The 23,734-nt window shown below is 43.9% G+C and overlaps 1 long non-coding RNA gene across 1 annotated transcript; it reads left to right on the forward strand.

Moving 5' to 3' along the window:
* Positions 1-4,532: 4,532 nt before the first annotated feature.
* On the forward strand, positions 4,533-22,654 carry LOC121063628. The gene is made up of 3 exons (XR_005816098.1): positions 4,533-4,676; positions 17,756-17,825; positions 21,366-22,654. It is a non-coding gene; the product is annotated as an uncharacterized LOC121063628 (long non-coding RNA).
* The last annotated feature ends 1,080 nt before the right edge of the window (positions 22,655-23,734 follow it).

Consider the following 23,734-nt stretch of genomic DNA (forward strand, 5'->3'; position numbering starts at 1 on the left):
AAACAGCTCGGTGGCCCTGAGATGCATCCCAGAAGCAGTGGCATGAATCAAACGTGGTGTAGACCGTTTCTGACAGTCACATTTTCCTATCCAAAAAAATCCCCTTTGATGTTATGCTGGTTGGCAGAGGTGCCGTAAAATAGGTACCCAGGCAGCTCTCAAAGTCAGAGTGAGGGCATGTGAGGAGCTAACAGGGAGAGATGGCACTCTTTCTGTTTTTCCTAAGGCAAATAAATGCTTCACTCTCCCGTGCTGATACCTGGGGGTCTCTTGGCATGTGAGCTCACAAGGGAAGTTCTCATTTCAATAACAACATTTTTCTCCATTTTTTTTTCTTTTCCTGTTTTACATTGAAGCAGAATTATCTAAAAAGGGAAAACCAAGCTGAGCCCTGCTGCAAAAGCTGTATCTGATATGATGCAGCAGCAGGGGCAGCACTTTGATCTACAGTATCCTTGGATTAGATTTTGCATATGTTCCTGCGTGATGCTGAACAACATCAGTGAAGAATAATGCCCATAAAAGTTTCCTTATTTATAAACAAACAACAACAAAGAAAACAGAAAAAAAAAAAACCAACAAACAACAGCAACAACAACAACAAAGAAAACAAACAGAAGAAAAAGCTTTTTTCAAGCAATGCTGAAGAATTGCTGTTGGACAGCAGCTCAGAGGGATGGATACCTTTTTCAGAGCCTTCTGAAAAAGGGGCCCTGTTTTACCTTTATCTCATGAGCTTCTAGGAGGACAAACTTCCATCCTACCACAATCAGTTTAAAATCTCCTTTTCCACTGCAGCCCAAACTCCTTTATCTCACCCATTTTGCAAACAGACCACATACCTGAGCTACGTTCTTTACTGCCAGCCCACTTTTAAAGAAAGGCAAGCAGAACTGCACACTTCCAGATGTGACTTTCGGGTCACTGCTCCTGCCCAGGCATCCCTCAAAATATGTGCACCCCAGTCACAGTCGCCTGGTGCCTCTCTTCTTTTGCATATTACGAGCCCTCCTCATTCCCAGGGCTGATCGAAGTTCATCAGATCACTATAGCCATTCTTCAGCATGTCATTAACTCCCAATCTTCAGTATGTCTATAAATATACTAATACCATCAATTTTCTTGATATATATATTTGCAGTAATAAAAGACCACACTTACAGCACATATTCAGCACTTACAGTATCATCCTGATCAACAGTGTATAAAAATAATTGATGTAATCACCCTAAATTACTTGTTCATTATCAGAAATCTTTATTGTTACTAAATTTAAGTTTCTTCAGCTTGCTTGTTGATCACAATCATCACACCGTTTGGCATTTTGCCGCTACTGGGAAGATTTTATTCTTTTTTTATCTTTAAAAGGGCTTTGAGCAACCTGGTCTAGGGAAGAAAATCCCCGCCCATGGCAGGAGGATGGATTGGATGATCTATACAGGTCCTTTCCAACCCAAACCATTCTATGGTTCTATGATTTTAAAAGCTGTTATATAATAAGTCTTGAAAATGCAAATCTATTCAGCCCTAGAGGCTCAGCAATCAGAAGGCAAACTGCAAGAACCTTCAATTTATTCAAAAACAAAAACAAAAAGTAAACAAAGGAAAACTTTTCATGGTTTTCAAGCTATCTTCCTACTACTCAAGGATCTGATATATGTGGTTGGAAATCTTGAGCTTGATGATGTTGCTAAACTCAAAATGCTTCTCAGGAGTAGAAACCTTCTCAGGCTGTCCTTCACTGAGATCCTGCCTGCTCCATGCCGGGCGATGTATTATTATTATTTTTAAGAAGTGTCACAACTCCCTGTGAAAGCATCATGCTTTCCTCTTTTTGCTCATGCTTGCACTGCTTCTAACCTCCCATTTATTTCTGCTTTTGCTTTCTTTTTTTTTTCAGCTGTTTGCTTGGACTTCCCCCTCGTCCCTAGGATGTAGCTGCAAAGAAACGTCTGGTTGCAGAATTACTCTAAGGCAGCCCAAAAGGGGAAGGGATGCTGCCAGCCTAGAGATCCCCAGGGAGATGTTGTGGGACTGTGGGAAAACCCCAGCACCTTTACCAGCTTCTTCTTCCCCTCTGCCTGATGCTGCTGCATCTGCTGCCTCCTCGTCTTCTTCAGCTGTTTGCACTGTCACCTACTCCACTGGCCCTTAGGGATGAGGTGGACAACCCCTCCTGGCCCCATCAGGGTGCTGGAGGGGGGTGAGGTGCTGGGGAGAAGGGCGTTGATGTCCTCCTGGAAGGCAGTGCTGGGGCAGATGTTCTTCTGTTGGTTATCAGGAGCATCCCATCTCCTGCACAGCCTTGGTTGCCTTCCTGTTCCCATCTCTGCCGTGCCACCACTCCTCTTCCTTGCTGCCAGCCTTTCATTTCCTACTCCTGCTCCATGACAGTACTAAAAGCAAAGGCGTAGAAGGACAGGAGGATAGATGTAGGCAACCAACGCAACCAACCTCCTGTAAATATTTGTCTTAGCAAAGGGAGTGGCTTTGGCCATATCAAGGTCCTTTTCTGTAACCAGTCAAACTGCACGGGCAAATAGTAGGAGGTGGGAAGAGGCGCTACAAATTCTCCTGACCTCAGTGCTCTGAGAATTATAATTTGATAGACTCTGAAAATAAGTGCCATGGCACTGCACTGGCTTTGGAAAGCCTTTGTTACAAGTTTTACAGCGGTGTTCCTGCCAGCATAAGCTTATCACCAAAATGCTGCTTTCCTCGGATTTTCTGCTTTTCAAAGGAGGGTGAGAATGTCCTGCTGTGAGTGGGAGTGTGCATGAAAAACCCAAGATGACTTCCTGAAATGAGATTTTAGGACAAAGCCAGACCTGACTAATGATAACAGGGAAGTTGTCTTCTTAGCATGAGGTGTCCACAACTAAACACCTTAGAAAGCCAAGGCAAAGGTAGTGTTGTGGTGACAGTGTTTAAAAGCACATCCATCCCCACCACTCCAGACAAAGTCTAGTTCTAATAAATTTGAGCAGCAGTCGGCATTAAGGGAGGTTGAGAATGCACATTCATCTTTTGTGTGAATGAGCCCACTGCTATTTCCACTTCAGTGCTTGAAAAACATCTGAATTGCTCCCTGCTATATTCAGTGTGGTACCCTGGAGATGTTAAAAAGACATATGATAAATGCCTCCATTGCCCATAATGGCAATGAAAAACATTTGATCATCTCTGAAAACATCCATCTGAGATGAACTGCTGTCCTCTTCAAAAGAGGGAGATTCAAAAGTAGCTGGTCATCCTCGTGGGTCTTACAGCCAGCTGGAAGGAAGAGCAAGAGATCATTTTGATGCTGATTCTTCCCTGTACAAGATGAGCTCCACCGTGGAAATCTCGGGAGAGGTGTCTGCTTCATAGCCTGGAGATTTGATACTCACCATACAGGGCTGATAAATCTCTTCAAAACGAGAAGCCCTCTTTTGGATGGGTACAAATTCCAAATTCCAAAATACAAAACCAATAATTTGGTTTGAATGGTGAATGTTCAGTGCTGTAAGTCTGACAGACCAGATTGGCTCCTGGTCCTGGTAGCTGATAAAAAGACTCTTGTGGGGACTGAGGATATATTGGACTGTGGTCCACGGCACTGCTCTTTTGCCTTCAGCTCAGTCCCTCAGCTCTGCCTGGGGGTGCCAGCTCTGAACAGTCCTACCTGTTTCATCCAGATATGGCAGGTCTTGTATATTTGGGTAAGACTCTACCTCATTTGTATTGTGCTAGTTTTTCTTTCCAATGGCTTTTCCTGAAAGGCAGGTTGTCATTTAGCTGCTGATGCCACACCAGGAGGAGCCTCAATTCACTGGTAGGAATTCTTCTGCCTGGGTATCAAGCAGAGTACTTTGAAATCTCTGGAATTCAGGTACCAGTCAACTAGACAGTTATTTTCTAACTAAAATGTTTAAAAGGAGCTAAAATATCATCTCTCTCTGCACTGCGGATCTATTTAATATTCCTCCCTTATCTGCAAGCAGAACTTCTACTGACATTAATTAGGACTTTACATGCAAAACCCAGTAAATAGCAGAGTCATCAACACAAGCCAAAGAGGGATACAAAGAAATATCAAACACGAGAGGAAAACCTTGCATGGTAGGCACCCATGATTTAGGGTCACCACTGAAAACATTTGGTTTGATCTTTCTGTGTTTTGCTTTCTTCCTGTGACTACGTTTACAGCATTGTATGGATAAATTCATTTAAATTCAATAGAAAGCCAGGTTCATTCAGATATGATAGAGCACCATATCATAGCTTGTGAACATGTACAGAAGCTTATCTTAATAGAAGGTCCCAACAGATGGCAGTTTTGAATGCATGCCTGGCACTCAAAAGAGCATCCCACGTGGTTTTGCTCGCCTTGACTCACGGTCTAGTCAAGTATGCACAGAGATGGGGAAAGATGTCAGGTCATGATAGCGTGCATCACGCACCCTACCGCACAACGGGGATGACTCTGTGTGTATAAATAGCAGGAAAACATGAATCCACTTGTGAGCGAATGAATCAGGAGCTCTGTGCAAGGGTGGGGGGAAGCAGCCATGCTCTATGCACCGTGGGGACTGCCCCTGGGATCCCTGAGCTGCACAGAAGAGCTTTTGAGGCACCGGTGGGTTCAGGGAGGCAGCTCTGAAATAACTGGCTGGGGAACGCTTCATCAGAAGATGGTAAGTGACATCCTGGTAGGTGCATTAGGGGGGAGCACTAAAAGCCCTTCTCTAAAAGTCAGTCCTTGCCTCCTCTCTTGTCCTGAAATGGACTGGTGTTCCAGCCTGGGTATTCCAGTGCTACTTTTTGAAACACCATGTCCTACCCTGAGATGGAGAAGTCGTGGTAATGCAGCTATGACTATTTGCAATGCACACTTCACTCTGGTTGATTGAACAGGTCATTTTGTCCTCGTCCCTTTTGGTGGCAGAGCTGTGCTGCTGGGGGATGACACCTGCAGAGCTGATCCTTTCTGACAAATGAGCAGTACCGTAGTCACAGCGGCCTGTCTCCGAGAAGAGACAATTGCCTGGAAGCCTTCCAGCCTCTCCTCCATCCCAGCAGCCTGCACAGCCCGAATCTGATCAGGGAAGCAGGTTTTGCAACTATAGGGCAGTGAAGACGTGCTTGGAGTTCTGGTGTTTTTGTCCAAGAAACCCCATGATTGCTAACAAGTCCATCCTGCTTTATTTGTGGTGAAAAAAAGAAAAAAAAAAAAAAAAAGGAAAAAGAAGAAGAGGAAGAGAAAGCCAACAATTTTTTGTCTCTGTTGGTTTCATAAGACTAGTCCCATGCCCTCAGGGGTGAAGGAAGCACCTTTTTTCTGGGATGAGAGGGCAGGTGGGAATGTTCTTCAGAGGGATGATCAGACTCAAGATTTCCCTAACCAGACCAGTCTGGTTCATCCCGGGCTAGATAGAGGTTTGCTTTGAAATGGGTTGGAAAGCTATGGAAAATTCCCATTTTCCAGAGGGAAAACACCCGTCGGCTTCAAACAGAGTTTTGCTTAAATGTAGCCACAAGGATACAGTCCAAAGTAAATGAAAGCTGTATGCAAAAGAACCGCATAGCAGCTAGAATGGCTTTCTCCTACCCTGCTATAGAGGCAGCAACTGCCCAGACCCATGGTTTGCCTGCTTATGTGACAGGTCACGATGGAGGATCTGCTGCGATCATCAGATCATCGTGCTTCTGGTGGGAATGCAGCAAAACTGGAAGAGCCAGATCAAAATCAGCCAGTGCCTCCGGGAGCATACAGCAGGGGAGAGGTGGCTTGGGATAGGAGCAGGGAAGTGCCTTGATTTCATTGCCTGCCCCGAGGGCAAACCTGGCCTCTGTGCTGCTGATATCTCAGCTCTGAGCTGCACCAGCCTGGGCTGGTTGCGTGCAGGTGTTCACCGTGATGAAGGACTGATGGGGTGCTCCACCCCACTGGACCCAGTGCCCTGCCCAAATGGGATGGAGCACAGCCACGGGGCTGGGTCTCTTCGGTCACATCCCCGCCCCTCACCATGGGGTATCCGTGGTGTCCAACTGAGTACAGGCCCCACACCATTGCCTCAGTGAAGACCCCAGTTCTTCCCATCTATTCCCAGCTGTGAAAGTCACCTTTTCTACCCAATCCATGGGCAGCTAGTGCTCAGTGGAGGGGGAGATAAAATGCTTTTATAGCTCTGAGGATCATTGAGGATCATTTAGTGATGATATATGTTTGGCCCTGCTGGATGAAAGACCCTCTCCTCAGCTTTCTGCTGTCCTCCTGACCATGGTGGGGACAAGAGCTGCCCCAACCTCCTTATTTTCTCCTGCCATGGGCTGGGCACAAGGAGGGAGGGAAGAAAGCCCACAGGAGCAAATCTTCTTCCCTGTCCCTTCATGTGCACTCCTCACTGCTCCCTTTCCCCTTTATCACTTGGTTTGGGAAGGAGAGGAGCTAGAAACCCCTGTTAGATTCTTCCTCCAGCTTGATAGGGGGAGCAGCTGGCTCTGAGGTTGTGGTTGTCCTCTCCTCCCTCATCCAGCCCTGGGAGGGTGCAGAGCTGAGGCAATGAGCTGGGTGAAGGTGGGTCAGCAGGAGGTAGTCTTCAACGGGGACAAAATCCTTGTGGATCCAGAGAGCAGAGATGATACTGGGAAATGTGCTGGGTGACTGGGAAAACAAGCTCCCTTTGGGCTTCACATCAATTCTTTACTGGGCTCTTGAAATTAATGACCAGTTGGAAGAGTGAGCCAATGTGGCAATGTATCTTATTTCTCATGTACAAGTGACCCTCACTAGATGTGGTAGCCTTAACATGCAAAGGTAAGAGCTTTTCCTGCAATTTCATCCAAGACATTGCTCAAGAGAGGCGATGTAAATGTAAGGTGGGAAGGGATAACCTGGGAAGGGAGTGACAAAAGACGCCCTCAAAAGGACAAAAAACAGGCTGTCAGCAAGTGCTCAAAACACAACCAGCTCTCACTAGGCATTGGTAATCGCAGAAGGGACAAAACCCAGCAAGATAAACTGAAAATGGCAAAGGGATGGTGGTGTGGGGTTGGTGGCACCTTCCTAATGGGCAGCAGGTATAAGGAGGCTGTTTCAGGATGTATTTAATGTTCTTACCATGATGAGCACTCGCCCCATATGCAAGTGGGGAAACCTTGAATCTCTGTCTACCCTGCTTGACAGAGCTTAAAAGGACAGTGAAAGCTAGAGAGAGAGAAAAAAAACTGGGACAAGACAGATGGCAGCATATAAAATGAGATGATCTGTGCCTTAGAAGTGCCTTATTTTCTCCTTTGCTTATAGAGGTGCCAATTCAGGTATAGACATCTCTCTATGAAGATCTCAAATTAGGCAACAAGGATTTGTCCCAGGTCTTTCCCATGCTCCCTGTCACAGAAGTGGATGTGGTGCTGGTCGTGCACCAAAGACCCACCAAAAGCTTCTGCCTTGCCTTCAGCAGGGTCGTAGGCTTCTGGCTGCTGCTGTGTCCCTGCCATCGCTGGACAGATGGTTTGGTTGCTTGTGCATTCACCCCCAATCCCCTTTCAGGTGAAGTGTGTTGGGCTTCAATAGGAAAGACCTATTTATCGTATTTTTTTTTTAAAGTGAATACAGCTTGTTTTGGCTGAATTGTGTTAGGGAACAATGTCATGGGCAGCTCATCCATGTGCAGAGTGCCCCAGGCAGAGAAAGTAGGGAGCAAGTGCCACGGGGAGGGTGATCACTAGTCTAATACGGGCCAATAAATCCACTTGGCCAGGTTTTAAGGAAAGTGGCATCTCTGATATGTGTAGTGTGGAAGGCTACCCCACAATCTGCCACCAATGGCACTAGGAAGACTTAGGGGTCTTCCTGCTCCAGGATGATGGGTGCACTCCAGCATGTGTTCAGCATGGCCAAAATGCCCTGCTGCTGCTCAGATACACATCTTCAGCCAGCCAAGGCAGTTTTGAAATTGCTGACATTCCCCTCCAGCACAAGTGGGGACTGGCCAGTCGTTTCCAGCATTGCTGCTCTGGATTTGGATGACAAATTCTGCCAAAGGCCACCTTCAGACATCTATGTCTCCTCTGGATCTGTCACTTAGGAGACAAATAATAAGAAGGAGTCTAGCATTTGGGTGCTGCTCTTATTGTCCAGCATTGGCCCAGTTTTCACTTTTCATGCGTTTGCCAAGAAGCTGAAAATAAGTTTCTATAGTGGCTTGCAAAGTCTAGGGACTTTCAAGAAGCAAACCTTAATTTGTACTGAGCTAAGATTAGATAAGATTAGATCTGTGCTGTTTTGTCATTTATCAAATGTAAATAAAGCCCCAAATTCTTGAGCATTCTTAGCCCATATGCAGCTAACTGTAGGAAAAAAAAAAAAAAGAGGGAAAAAAAAGGATTAGTGAAATTCAGGACTATTTTATGACAAAATAGACCAGTCCCTAAGTAAAGCAGCCAAATGCACAGGGGTTTTAAAGAATGGGTTGGACAACAGTGAGTTTTATCCTTTAAGATCTGGCAATTCTTTGTACCAATTTGACTGTATCTCATGTATCCCAGTGTGTTGCCGGTGGCCTCTAAACATGCACGCTTCAGTGATGGAGATTTTGTGGATGCAGAAATCGTCGCCAGCAATGCAGGCTGTCAGGAAGCCATTTCAATGGGTGACCTGGGATGTAACCTGGTGTAACCAGTTGACCCCTCTGCTAAAATCCAATTTAGTTTACATCTACAGTAATGTAAATTCATGGAGTCCAGTTAGTGGAAGCGAGAGCAGAACTGAGCCCTTTAAGTATCGTACATCTAGGTAGTCCTTTCATCTGATAGATAATAATATCATGGTGCAGTCTCACTTTTTATGTGTTTGTCAAGCAGATGAGAATATGTTCCCATAGCAGCCTGCAGAATTTAGGAATGCACTCTTTTATTTTCCAGATTATTTCTGATCCAGGTTCAGCTGCAGCTGAAGATGTTTTGACATGAACATATAATGATTTAATCAGCAAGTTAATGCATTTCAGCTTGTTGAATTAACTTGTGGTTGGCTTTAGAGAGGCAGGGCAAAGGGCAAGGAAAAGGAAAAATTACCTGTCATACCAAAATTACCTGTCATACCACATCATTTTTCACTGAACCACACCTTTAAACCAATATCTAGATACATTTTTTTAGTCATGTTTTCGATTCTGGTTCAAAAATGACTTTGAAAGAATGAATCAGAAAGAATTAACAGTTCAAGTTTCTCAGTTATGAGAATTTATTACTATGGAAAATATATAAGCTAATTTTTTATTTTTACGTATGCCAAGCATACAGTGTAAGAAGGATCCTCTCTTTGGTAGCACCTTACAAGCACCTTACAAGGTAGCACCTTACAAGATGCTTTGGTAGCACCTCACAAGGAACCACATTTGACTTCCCAGCTAATCAAAGAGTTATAGAATCATAGAACGGTTTGATTAATGGTTAAAGATCTTCTAATTCCAGCCATGGGCAGGGACACCTCCCACCAGACCAGGTTGCTCACAGCTCCATCCAACCTGGCCTTGAACAGCTCCAGGGATGGGGCATCCACAGCTTCTCTGGGCAATGCCCAGATGCATTGCCTATGAGGGACATCTTACTGCTGGAAGTGGTCTCCGTGCTTGGAGCTGGAAAAATCCGGAAGCCTGGTGAGAAATCTCCTAGTTGGAGATACCCTGGTCTCCGTGCATCGCTACTAATCCCATCCAGCCCTGCTGGGCTTGCCACACACATGAGGAAGAGAAGGTAGAGCCTTCTACCTAGAGCCTTCTACCTAGAGAAGGTAGAGTAGGCAGCTGGTGGTAGCTCCACGTGTAATTGTAACCTCCTAAAGTTCAGATTGTTTCAACAAAGCAAAGCAACTTGTTTTCTTGTGTTATTTTCTGCATTATTTTGTTTGTTTGTTTTAAAACAACAATGAACAAGGCTCAAAAAGGCTTCATGACTTGTCTGGTCATCCTTTCTGCAGGGGAGGTGATGCTTTCTCTGGCTGTTAGTGGGTGTTTACAGGGCAGTGGTCAGCTGGAAGCAAGTACTTAGCCAAAATTTAGCAAGCTGAAACTTTCCTGACCAGAGTCATTCTTATCACAACAACAACAACAACAACAAAAAAAAGAAAAATGGTTGGAAAACAAACCAAACAGAAATCTAAGGAATAGGCACATTTGAGGCAATGGTTAGGAATACAAATCAGTTAGAAATGGCGAAAATGAAACACAGAAATAATTTCCTTACAGTACAAATGTGCACAGCAAACCTAGAATATTCAGAATAAAGAATCAGTGTACCAGAAAACAACCTAAACAAAACATAGTGCCATATGGAAATGTACAGCCAAGGCATCTAATCAATCTTACCTTTGTCCTTGTAGTGGGACTTGGCACTCCCTGCGCTTATGAATTATAAATGCAGCAATGTTTACTACAGAGCAATGCCTTTGGTCCAAGAACCGTTAAACTAGTTGTTAATCAAAACAGACTGTTCCCCTCATTCTCTTCTGGAAATACAACACTAAGTTAAGGCAGCTTTAACTGCATATTTGGAGATGTTAATGCATTACAAAAATCATGATTAAAAAAAAATAATCCCATATTCTGCTGATGAAATGAATCTGTTAGGGGGGCTACAAGGTTTTCCACCCAGCAGTGTTGCACTATCCTGCATGGCATCGGCACAGGAGGAGATGCTAAGCAAGTGTCAGCCTGCTAGCTCTTTGTTCTTCCCTGAACTCTTTTACTGTCTTTCCCCCCCAGTCCAAACACGCAGCCTGACTTCTACACCTTAAACAGAAACAAAACCAAGAAAAACAAACAAACCAAAACAAAATTGCTTTAAACTTCAGTCCATTTCCTTGCTTGGCTCACTGCACAGATAACTCTGGGGGCAGGCGGAACAAATAGGACTGCATGAGCTGTCACTGACACTGAAAGGAACTGCCCTTTAAGTGACTGCCAGTGTGATGGCTCTCTTCAGCACTGCAGCTAAAAGCAACCATTACAGGCTTTTATGGCTGCAAAATAATTGGAATTCCCCTGTCCCTTGGTGTTGCTTGTTGTGCCTTGCATTAAATACAGAAGCAGATTGCAAGCAGATTGCAACCTGAGGGTTGAACAGTCTACCTTGCTGCTCTTCCTTCTAATGAGCTATGAAATGAGCCTTGAGAGGCTGTAGGCGAGGAATACCTGGGGAAAAAACTCATTTAAACTCCATCCACCCTTAGTATTGCTAGAGCTCTGTAATAGTTGCTGTAAAGCTGAAGGCAGGCAGGACCCCTCCTCATGAGAAAATTTTCATAGAATCACTGAATGGCTTGGGTTGGGAGGGACCCTAAAGATCATCTCGTTCCACCCCCCCGCCATGGGCAGGGACACCTCCCTCCAGACCAGGTTGCCCAAAGCCCCATCCAGCCTGGCCTTGAACACCTCCAGGGATGGGCATCCACAGCTTTTGGGCAACCTGTGCCAGTGCCTCACCACCCTCTGAGTGAAGAATTTCCTCCTAACATCTAATCTAAATCTCCTATCTTTTAGTTTAAAGCCATTCCCCCCTGCCCTGTCATTATCTGCCCAAGAAAAAAGTTGCTCTCAATTTTTTTTTTACAAGCACTCTGTAAGTATTGAAAATCTGCCTTGAGGTCTCCCTGGTGCCTTCTCTTCTCCAGGCTGCACATCCCCAGCTCTCTCAGCCTTTCTTCACAGGAGAGGTGCTCCAGCCCCCTGACCACCCTCATGGCCCTCCTCTGGCCCCGCTCTCACAGCCCCACACCCTCCTTGTGCTGGGCCCAGCCCTGGACGCAGCACTCCAGGTGGGGCCTCACGAGGGCAGAGCAGAGGGGCACAATCCCCTCCCTCCCCTGCTGCCCACCCCTCTGGTGGTGCAGCCCAGGACGCAGTTGGCCTGCTGGGCTGCAGGCACACACTGCTGGCTCCTGTCGAGCTTTTTGGCCACCAGAAACCCCAAATCCTTCTCCTCCTCTCCCTTATGCACTGAATGGCCCACCCTTCAAATCCATCTCTCTCCAATCTGGAGACCAGGATGTCATGTGGGACCGTGTCAAAGGCCTTACAGAAGTCCAGGTAGATGACATCGGTCAGTCTTCCCTTGTCAGATGGTGCAGTCACTGCATTTTATTTCCTTCCCAATCCCTGTAGTTCCCGTCTTGGGAGCTGCCCTGAGCGCCCTAATCCCCAGAGGCTCAGAGGGCAAAGCATCCTGTTTCCTTACGACACTCAAAAGGTAATAAGACAACAATCTGTTGCCACATGTTGGAGACAAGTGAGGTTGGTATAAAGTGCTTGTGTAAGAAAGATAAAGATTTAGAAACCTACATACATTGATGAAATTTAAGGAGGCAGAAGGATGTGAAATTGCTCTGTTCCTTTCTGGCAGTACTCAATTCATGTAGTGTGTGGCAAATTTTCCACAGATGCATTGTATTGTAGTGGAACCTTACCAACATTTCTACTTCATGACTAAGCCCTTAAGTTCCCTTTAAATTTATAATTTCCTTCCTTAAAGCTCTTTACCGCTTTAACCTGATCCTGGTAGGGAGGTATTTTAATACTTTTATGTGCCTTGCATGTTTGCTAAGCTTAAGGTTTTGAAGGTCCATGAACTACTGAAACTATTTCTTCTGGGATTCTTTTAGCTTAATCTTTTTTTTTGTGCAAAATGGATATCATCACCAAAAAAAAAAAAAAAAAAGAAGCGAGTTTATTGCTGTCTTGGACCTTGAAAAATGTGCTGAGCAATAATAAAAGTGATCCCTTTTCTGGCCTTTCCCCATCCTACAGGCTGCTGTACAATAATAATAATAATAATAATAATAATAATAATAAAATTACATTCTTAATTAGTAAGAGTTCTTGAACCGCTGTTATCTTCTGAATAGACGGGAGTATGGAAATGATGTTCTAGGTCTCAGAGCTGGAAGCAATACTGTTGATTTTGGCCAACAACGGCACTGACATTATTTTTGCTTTTTCTCGCTTGTGTCTAACCCACATTTCTACTGGGAGAAAACAAAAACTGAGGTATTTTTCTCACAGCATCTCACAGCTAGTACTCAAAGGAAAATTTTATCAGTAGTGATGTTTAAAGAATAGCCTAATCTGTCATATCTTATAACTTTGCAATTACACATTAAGAATATATAGATATAAGCACTCAAAGGATGATGGGAGATGGCTGCTTTTAATTTGCCAATTTTCTGCCATTGTTTGCAAATTCTAGTGCATTCAGCTATAACCCAGCATGTACATAATACAGCTTTTGCAAGATGCTGCACATTGGAACATCTATTTCTGTTAGATCTTTCAAACTGCCTCGCTGGAAACAAATGGGTTCTGAGTCATTTTCATTGAGAAATTAAATGCTGTGTTGCTGTCTCTGTTAAAAATTAACAAGAGATTATCAGTACCCAGGCTCACGCTTCTATTGTTCCAAATCTATCTGTATTCATTATCTACATTGCTGATAAAAGGCCCAGACGGTGAAATCAAATATTATAGGAATGCAAACGTTGAACATTGTTTCCATGTGTTTTGGCAGTAATGACTCAGAGCCGAAATGCTATCTGTAGATGTCTGCCTGCTTGCATGTTATAAGCTGTGCCCTGCAGTTCTGCTGTGTTAAATGCCCTGCTCAGCATTCAGTGTTCAGCTCATGGATATCAGTGCTGATGGGAAGCCTCTGGAGCTCCAGCAAGAAGGCAGCAGAAATGCAATGGAGTTGCTATTGCAGGGAGGGATGCTGTGGACTACTGCATCCCTGTGTTGCTGGGCTGTCAGGTAGTGAGGGCACTGCCTGACACCAGGAGGTGTCTTGCCATCCTGGTAAGCAGTGGCCCTGCAAGGGTGCTGATCTCTTTAGAAATTCAGTGAAAAAAGCCACTTGCTGCTGATTTTTATTTTTCAAACTAGACACTTACCCTCAAAGTGTACTTAACAATGACTTCACTAATAGCTTGATTGAATGGTTTCCTAAAAATAGGTTCTGTGGGACTACATAAGGAACTGAGGGTCAAAGGGACCTCTGAAGGTCTGGTCCACCCTCTATGCTCAAGCAGGGACAGCTGCACAAATCTTTTTGAAATAGTCTTTGCTATTATACTTGAATGCCTCCTATTCAAGCTTAAATAGTCTAATTTTAAGTGTCAAAGTGCACTGAGAGTCTTAGTTCAACATATTAGATCCTGAGCATAATTGCTATACGATTTAGCTTTCATCATCTCGCTACGACCCACTTTTGGAGCACATGCCTGCACCGCATTCAGAGCCATGCACGTAATACAAATGCACTGGCCTGACCTTGAATAGAAGTGTTGAACTGCTAAGAATAGCACAGATGCCTGCAGTCACCCGGCGACGGTAGCAGTTGGCCCAAGCCAAATGACTTTGATCTGTAAGTGGGATCTGCAGCACCTCCTGAGTGCCACAGTGGAGTCAGGCAGGGAAGAGTTTTCTCATCCCTTGAAGAAGAGAAGTTACTTTCTAATATACCTATATCAGTAGAAGAAGCTCATCAACAGAGGGCTTCCTCTCACCTGAGATGTGGGAGGAAGGGCTCAATTTCTTGCTTTTGACTCAAGCACAGCGGAGTCGTTGACTGTTGTTCCAAGTTGAGTCTTCAACCACTTTGGTCCAGCTGCTCTGAAGCACTTCAAACTGTAAATTTTCTTCTTGCCACACTCCTTTTTTTTTCTTTCCCAATGAAAAGTTTATGGTTTTGACAAATCAACACTCTTTCACAAGAGATTTCTCCCAGACATTGCTGAAGCTGAGCACGCTCAGGCATTGTCAGTCAATGTGGAAAAGCAGTGTCAGGGTGTCACTGGTCAGCATCAGAGTGGGACATCACAGAGCTGGGTTCCGCCACTTCAGGCAAGTCATTCCAGGACAAATTAAACAAAATAGAGAAACGGTTGCCTAATCCCTGTTTAAGGCCTCTGATTGCAGTATCTTGGTCTAGCTCTTTCAGATTCCAGTCTGTAAAATCAGATTTCTCGTCTTCGCTGGGTTGGTGTCAAGAGCTCAGATGTTACAGTGTAAGGTAAAGGCAAAAAGATAGCTGTTAGGTAGGTAGATATGCGTACTTATACATAGGGTATGTAAATATAGTAAGTAAAATCAGGACAAGAGGAACCTGATAAGTATTCTTCAGATTGTGGCTGCCTGAGAAGATGCTTCAGCTCTAACCTTGGGTTTCTATTTCATCTAGGAAATAATTTTACAAGGAAGACACATCAACATGTACAGGCTCTGATACTTTTGAATCTATAGTCTAGATATATGTTCACTGATTGCTCAGACCATGGAAGGAAGCAGAGAGCCCTGACCGATACAGTGTTGGAAAACTACAACAAACACAACAAACAGCAGAATCAACCTTTACTCCAGTCCAGAGTAAGACATAGTGGAAATATGACTGTGCACACAGACAAATATCCCTGAAACCTTTACAACTCCTTGCTTAGGAGACCAAGGTACTTTGGACACACAAGGACAAGGTGCGTTGCTTACTGCTGGTATCTGATGTGTGGAGGAGACCCTTGCTGCGAGGCTGCTGCTTAGCAAGAGATTCTCGTTTTCCAGCTCTGATCAGAACAGAATATTGGCCTTAACTAGGTTAGACCTCAGGTCTGTCTGGGTCACTGTCACATCTCCACCAATATCTGTCAGCAGATGCCTAGGAGAGAATGTAAGAACAGGGCAAAAATAAAGGATACTTCTCCCCAGTAGCCTTCTGGCTATTTCCCATCAGAGACTTCCTGAGAGAGAATGTCCTATACATCACATGCATAATAACCTTTTAAAAAATAAATTTATATTTCCTAACCATTGATGGACTTCTTTTCCAAGAGTTTATCCAGCCATTTTCAGAAAAACAACAAAAACACAACAGAGCTTGATCAGTAGCCCTCTTTCATATTTTAATACTGAATCTGCTAAAAGTACCTGTGCTCTTCTGGAAGAGTAACTGAGCTTCCAAGAGGAGAAAAGGTTTAAAAGAAGTAAAAAAAAAAGGTTTCCACACAGATGGACAAAAGATACAGGGGCATCATGTGAATTTTCTTACTACTGTTGTTTAGGTTTTGGGAAATAAGGGGTCTGCAACTAAAAAAAACAAAAGCAACAACAACAAAAAAGCCACTTGTGCTCAGCTTGCACAAAACAAGGCCAAGGCTGCAACTGACAGGTGCAATTCTCAACAGGCTGAAGGAGCCCAGCTCCTTCAGCACTTAAGAAAGCTGTATTGATGCACATCTGTTGCGACTTAATTCTCTGTTATTTAGTGATTACTGGAACATAGAAAGTGAGCTTCCCATCCCTTCTCTTCTCACTGTTGTATTTCTGTCCATCTGTGTAATTACTTTAATATAAGTCTTAGGGCACAATGCTTTGTCCCAGGTTGGTAATTTCTACAGGTTTCTCTTATAATTCCTTATTTCCTGTTTGCTCTTTTGGTTCATATCTTTACAGTATTCTCATTGTTATTCATTTTCTTCTGTGAGTTAAAATAGATTCTCAGTTACCATGGTGGGGAGTGATATATAGACCCAACTGAAAGGTAATGAGGTTTTACTTCCCTTAGCTTTTGGATGCCTATTATCTTTTCTTAAAACATTTTTTTTAAAGAGTAAGTCTAATTTCATAACATCCTCTTTGTTATTAAAAAGCTGCTTCCAAAAACTCCTCAGCTCGTATTCATCTCAGCAGTTGTTTTGCATTTTATTGGTGCTGTTAGCTCTCATCGATTCTCCAGAGCTTTCAGTCAAAGGCCCCATGTAAAAGCAGTGGAAATTAGAAGTAAAACAAATCCTTTGCATACTTAAAAAAGATTTTATAGAAAATCTAAAAATAAAAAGATTTGTGTTAATAGAGGCACTGTCTATTGTTGTTTGTCCAATGCTTTCCATGATGAGCTCCCGTTCTCCGTTGCTTATAACTTTGCCAAAGTTATAACAAAAACAGGGAATGAGAATTTCCCTGCTGGGCATCTGCTCATTTAGCTGAAATTTAAGTGCATAAATAAAACACTTCAGTCACTTCCAAGAATGTGGCTAGGAAAAATGTATTGTTTTGATGGTGTTAATTTCTGTCTTTCATTTGGGAACTCTAGTTGGCCCCTATGCATTATAGAAGGAACATGAAACTTAACAATAGATGACTTTTGTGTATTTTGTATCTCCAGAAAAATGAACCCAAATATGGCCAAGTTGTAGACCTTTCAGGGGAAAAGAATGCAATTTGTACATGCTCTGTAGATCTCTGCTGCAGCTGTGAGCTAAATACCTTGGGGAGCCTATCTGCGTGGACTGTGCAATTGCAACTCCAGGCCACCGTGGCCTCGGATCCCATCTTTCCTGGCCTCCCCATGCCCCTCTTTTTCTGGCCGGTAGTAGTGAGAAGGGAGAAGTTGCTTGGTTTAAGTATAGAGAAGTTAGGAGATCATGCTTGTAGACACATGTGAGCCATCTGGGACAAGGATAGGGGAAGGGGAGAATGGGGGAAATGAGAGTTTGGGGATGGGTGAGAAGATGCAAGAGGCTAGGACTGGACAAAGGGACAGGAGTGGGAAGAGAGGAGGTTGGATGGGAGGGCTGGGAGCAGAAGAGCTCAAATTTGAGGGCTGGGGAGGAAAACATGTGGCTGCTTACATGGACTAAGAGAAATCCAAGAGAAATCCAAGAGGCTGTAAACTTTGTGTAGTTCACAAATAGTTTTGACTCTTGGTGCTGAAAGGTTCCCGTCCTCTTTAGGACCACAGGGCCACTGAGAAGCCAGCCTTCTGCCAAATGCTCCTGATGTCCTACAGACCTCCGTCATGTGGTGAGTCCATCAGCTCCAACTTGGTCCCGACACTTGCCTGGGAAAGCAAAATCAGGTGCAGGGAAGCAGGATGCCCAGGGTTTTAAAAAAGGAAAAGTAAAGAAATAATTTCTCCACCCTCCTACCTTGCCCCCCATAGCTTTATTTTAGAAGAACACCATTTTGCGCTGCAAAATCCAAAGGTAGGAACTTCTGGAGTTAATGTCCTCTGTGTGACTTTAATTTAGCTGTTGGCTCAGGCACGATATTATAGTCTCCGTTTATAAAAAAGGAATTAATGGCTACACTGGAAAGCTTTGGTTGCCTGAGGGCTGAGGATCATGATATGATTACATTCAGTATGGGCAAGCACTGCACACTGGCCACCAATAGTACATGTATCGGTTATCCTGAAAATTAATTTCTTGAAATGGGGGTAAATTACAAGAAAAGTGAATGGGAGGTAAAATGTAGTTAGAAAAATGAAAATAAATCTGTGAGTGTATCTCAGAGAATTTTATTTAGATGGAAAAAAAAGTCCAATTTCCTCCTTACTCAGGGAGGGACTGTTTGGCTAAACATTGACCCTGATTCAGTGGCAGAAGAAAATCAGCTGTTGGAAAGACATCATTTCTATGTGATCAGTAAATATGAAAGAACCATTCATATAAGCAGGAAATTACTAAGTGTTGAAAATGGGTCAGTAAAGATTTCACAAAAAACAAAAACAAACAAACAAAAAAACCCACACAGCTGCAAATGATAGCTGAAGATAATACGAAAACATTCAATTATTAAGAGCAATGACAATGTTTCATCCTGATCACTAGAAACATCAGGCAAAACTGGCATCAGTGATGCAAAACAGGCAGAAATATTTAAGTATATATATATATTCATTCAGAATGGAGCGGCATTTGCATCATAGGAGAAGAATATAGAAATTTCAACACATTCACAGTTAAAGATGTTAAGAAAACACCTTGGTATTGGCAACAAATTCCATGAGACTGGAAGAATACCGAAAATGTGACAGAATTGGGATGCAACAATCCATTAATTATAGGCTTGGTAACCTGTCATCAGTTGTAGGCAAAATGACAGAAAAATGTCATGGAGCTTCAAAGGAACTGACATCTACAAATATAATTATTACCCATCAGTAGAGATTAATGAAAATGAATTCTTGTAAAGCAAGCCTGATTCCACTCTTGAGGAATTTATATATTGTAAAAATGCTGCAATATATTTAGATTCGTTAAGACTTTTCACTTAATGGTGTTCTCTTAAAAACATGAGCACCAGCCAATTTGCAGAGTTTTTATTGCCGTGGAGTTGCAAATGTGAGGCACACCTCGTAATTAGCCCTTAAATATGTACTTGTCTTGCAATCAATCTTACTCACTTATCTGGTTAGGTTTCTGTGCCTGACCAAAGGCGGTGTGTGTTTGTGAGGCACTGGGCAATTTGGAGGTACTGTGAACAAAACATGCAGTGTTGCTGACAATAAGCACCTAGCATATATAAATAAATAAATCCAACACAGCTCAGGAGAGACATTTTGTAAGATTTCTGTGCGTTTCTCCTCCTTTCTGAATCCCAGTTTTAACAAACTGCAGTGCCTGAAAGCAGGCATACTCTTGGTGTCACTATCCACATACATCCCAAGGATGTTGTATGGGGGTGTAGAAGTTTGTCTCATGCTAGTCAAACCCACCCAGGGGCTGGACCAAAAGCAGTGTGTGCTGACAGAGGTCTGGAACCATGTAATGTCACATAAGATGACACCTGGACCATCTCAGGTGGACAATGTTCTTCTGGTATCCACTGCCCATCCACCCCAAGCAGGTGCACTCCCAGAGACGTGGTCCTCTGGCTCACGGGCAGAATGAAAGCTTTGAAAGTAAACAGCAGCCAGCAACTTTCTAAAGTGCTGGGAAGGATTGAGAAGACCCCGAGTGGGAGCGAGCATTTCCTCGCCTCCTCATTGCTGGCACAAAGGCAGGAAAACCCTGGAGATGTGTGGTCATGCACATGAGTTGCATGCTCCCCTCTCAGATGCCAGAAGACGTCCTAAAGCCAGCAGGAGGTAACCGAGCACCTCACCATCTTGCACAGTCATCTGCACATGTTCCAGGACTGAAGAGCTAAAACATTGTGTAATGGCTTTTAAAAATAAGAGTGAGAACACAGCTACACAGGCTGTTACAGAAAGGAGCAGTAGGCACAACTCCGGTATCCTCAGCGTGCTAGGAAAACCTGGCTCCAGTGCAGAAGGACTTACCAGCCTGAAGGACAACTAAGTGGCCATAGATGAAAGGTGGGAGTAGCTTGCCGTTGGTCTTTATTGTATATAAACAAAGAAGGGTGATTTATGACTTCAAAACAAAAACTTCTGAAATGGTTGGTGAAACCATGCCTCGTTAATATTGCCTTTAATTAAAGAGCGGGGAATCCCTTCTGAGCAGAAGGTATTTGCTTTACAGTTGCAATCACTCTAACAATTTCCCAGCTTAATGTGTTGGAAAAATCAATTGCTTCTTTGCAAGCATGGAGAACGCAGGATGTTTGAAAAAAAATCAGTAAAGCACTAATTATAATCTCTAATTTCTGCTTCCATTTTTTCCATTAAAATAATCTCTATCTCCTCCTATTTATCATGCAAGACCTCAAATGACTTCCCTGACCAGCATGTTGCTTCTTACTCCTTATTTTCTTCAGAGTACTAAGAACGTTTGTTTCATTTTGTCTGCTGGCTGTTTTCATCCTCTCTAAACAGCTCTATGGGCTCCTGTGAAACAGACACGCAATATGCCCTTCCCATTATATACGCAGACAAATTCAGGGAATGGTAGCAAGATCTCTGAAATCCCCTTTTCTCAGGGATTTCTGCTCTTTCTCTTCCATTTATTAGAACTGAGGAGTAGCAATGTGCATTACTGCTTGGGTGTTTTAGTGATAATAGTGTTTTCTGGGCTATGGGCAACACATGGTAAAAACATCCTTATTCTAACTGCTGCATGTTATGCAGGCAGTACAAGCTGCTCTGTGTTTTACATATTAACAGAGAAGGATAGATCACACGCTGGGGGATGGGTGGAAAATTGCTTTTCCTTCCCCTTCTCTTCACGTACGCTTCACTAAGCTATGTCGTTTCAGTGTTCATCCCCTATTGTTAAAAATAGAGTGTAAGATATTAATTCAAAGGAAGCACTTGAAGACACAAGGGAGGAGGATGGCTCAAACAGAACTGGGGGGGCAACAGGGAAGGACATTTGGGTGGAGATGTCCTTAAACAGATATACCCTGAGAATATAATGCCCTTGGACATGGATTCTGCATAGAGGTGAGCACCCTCCAGCCCCACCAGCTTCTGCAGCAAGGCTGGGCTCGTGGCACCTCCCGGAAGCCAAGCTGCAGAGAGGAATTGGTCAGAGCACCACCCTCCATGGGTACCTTATGGCCTCCATCACATGCAGGTTGTGAAGCTCTGCAGCTTGCTGGATCATCTTTTTTTTTTTTTTTCTCTTCTTCTTCTTTTTTTTCCATGCCAAAGAGCAGGCTGTATCTCCATCTGCCAGCAAGGGGAAGCTCTCCTGCTGGGTATGTGTTGCCCAGTCCTACGGTGTTTATCTGGAGAAAGAAGAGAAGATAAAGGAAGAAGTGCTGCCTGCCCAGCAAGAGCCTGGATTTACCCTGTGTAAACAAATTTTGAGCTGTCTTTTGCAGTCAGTCTTACTAGAAGCACTGCATACTATTTCCTCCCAAGACAAATCTAGTATTTTCATTGTGCTCCTTGATATTATGCCTCTTCACTGTATGCACTGTAGTCACCACTGTAGTCAGCCCGTGTGTATGAGAAATGATTCAGTACCTATAATGCAAGAGATTCTGGCCAGTAGATGCCTTTTTTTTGCACAGCTAGTGCAATGAGGTCTCCATTTGATGGGGATTTCCAGCATTTTTATTGCTTCAATAAATATAAGAGCAACTTCCCCTAAACAACAATCAGTCACCTTGGTTGCAACGAGCATCTCCTCTGGCAAAGGCTGAGATGGTGTCATGTTAGCAGGGTTTATCTGAGCATTTATCTGAGCACTGGCCCTGTGTGTGGCTCCTGCTCAGCTCCACACGTGTCCGATCAGTCGTACCCAACACATGAGGTTTTGGAACAGTGGAAACTTTACAGTCCCATATTGTGACTGCAAGACCCAGACCTCACTGGAAGGCAGTGAGAGCCTGCCTTGCAGGGATCCTGCTCACCATCTGGATGCTACAAGCTGGTGACATGCTGCTACCAAGTGCCTTCTGCCACACGTGGAGCAGCAAAGCGGGCCTCACCTCCTCTCCTCAGGTCCCCTCCTCAGGGTATCCTCTGCACCCCAGCACACCCCATGGTGGTCTGCAGAGATCTGCTTCACAAGCTGAGGACACGGATGGTGGGAGATACATTGCTGAGCAGCCACTGGAGGTGGCATGGAGGCAGCAGCTGGGATGAGAGGATGGGGAGGAGACGTGCAGGACCTTTGTGGCGAGGTGCTGTGCTGGGGGAACGGCATACAAAGCAGGCACAGAGGGACTGGGTGGCTGTTGGGCTGGGCAGCAACCTTTCAATATTGTTCTGAGATCCTGGCGTGCTCTGGAAAACACCGTGTCAACACAATGTGTTTGTGTTTCTGGCTTCACCTCCACTGGGGATGTCTAAAGTTAAGCAACTATTGACAGGATGGAGGTTTTGTTATGTGCTGAAAGACGAGAAGACTGCTCTAAACAAAGCGTATTCTCTAGCTAGCTGGGATAAAAATGCCTCTAAAATATTGCTTATATGCTTAATTGGTATAGGGTTATTATAGTTATTTTAGATGTGTTAGTGGCTTACGCCGAAACAAGCTGAGTCTTTGTTTTTCTCTCAAATAAACAAGCAGGTGTTATGTTTCTTTGTAGTTATGTGAAAATTATTGTTGTTGGGATGGTTGGTATGAATTGCTCAATGTCTTGATCTTTATGGATGGGGTGAGGACATAAATTGCAGTTAAATTGGAAGCTTTGATCTTGATTCTTTGCTGCTATTTTCCAAGAGCTGTCCCACAATACTTGCAGGATAGCAAAAAGCAAACGTGGATGTAAGTTACTTTTGAGCACCCCAGGATGTGTAAGACTCTATCAGCTCCTTTAGTATCACATGTGAATTAGAAAAAATTTGGAGGCTGGTCTTAGACATGGATTTTTTTCATGTCATGCAGCCCGTACTTGTTGAAATGCAGAATATACTGGGGATCCTGTCCAAGCAAGGATGTCCCTTAGGGGTGAAATACCTTCTGGATAAAGAGAAGCTGGTGGCTGCAGAGATCTATACTTGTGTGTGTAATCAAAGCATTAATGGCGATTAATGTGTTCTTGGGTACAACTCCCCATTCAGGAATTGCATGCATGCTTTTTTCCCCCACAGTGGCAGATATCTGAACACCCTCTTTGCAATTGTACCTTCCAACTTATTGTTGCCAGTTGACTGGGTATCAACAACACGGTTGGACTGAGTGGGGGAAACGCACAGACTCAGTACTGGTAAACTAAAATTAGTTACTTGACTCAACTCAGGTGAGTGGTTTGCAACCACTGGGCTGGTGCTGGTTCATGGCTCGTACCGAGTTCCCAGGTGTCTTGAGAACATGTTTATACCAGTGAGGTGGTTTGTGTGGTTTGCAGGGAAAAGACTTGGGCTGATATTCTGGTAGAGTTGTTCTTTCATTTCTACTGCTGCTTTTGGCTTTTAAGGCTTCACTTCCCCCATATATATCACAACTGCTTTCCAGGCAGTCTTTGGTCTCAGTGTTTCTGCTATTCTTAACAGGAGCACGAAGCGTTTTACCTGCTGCCTTTCCCATATCCATGAAGACGTGTCTTATAAAATCTGTGGCTTGTGTGCCCCT

The sequence above is a fragment of the Cygnus olor genome, chromosome 1 (genome assembly GCF_009769625.2).
Source record: "Cygnus olor isolate bCygOlo1 chromosome 1, bCygOlo1.pri.v2, whole genome shotgun sequence".
Taxonomy (NCBI): Eukaryota; Metazoa; Chordata; class Aves; order Anseriformes; family Anatidae; genus Cygnus; species Cygnus olor.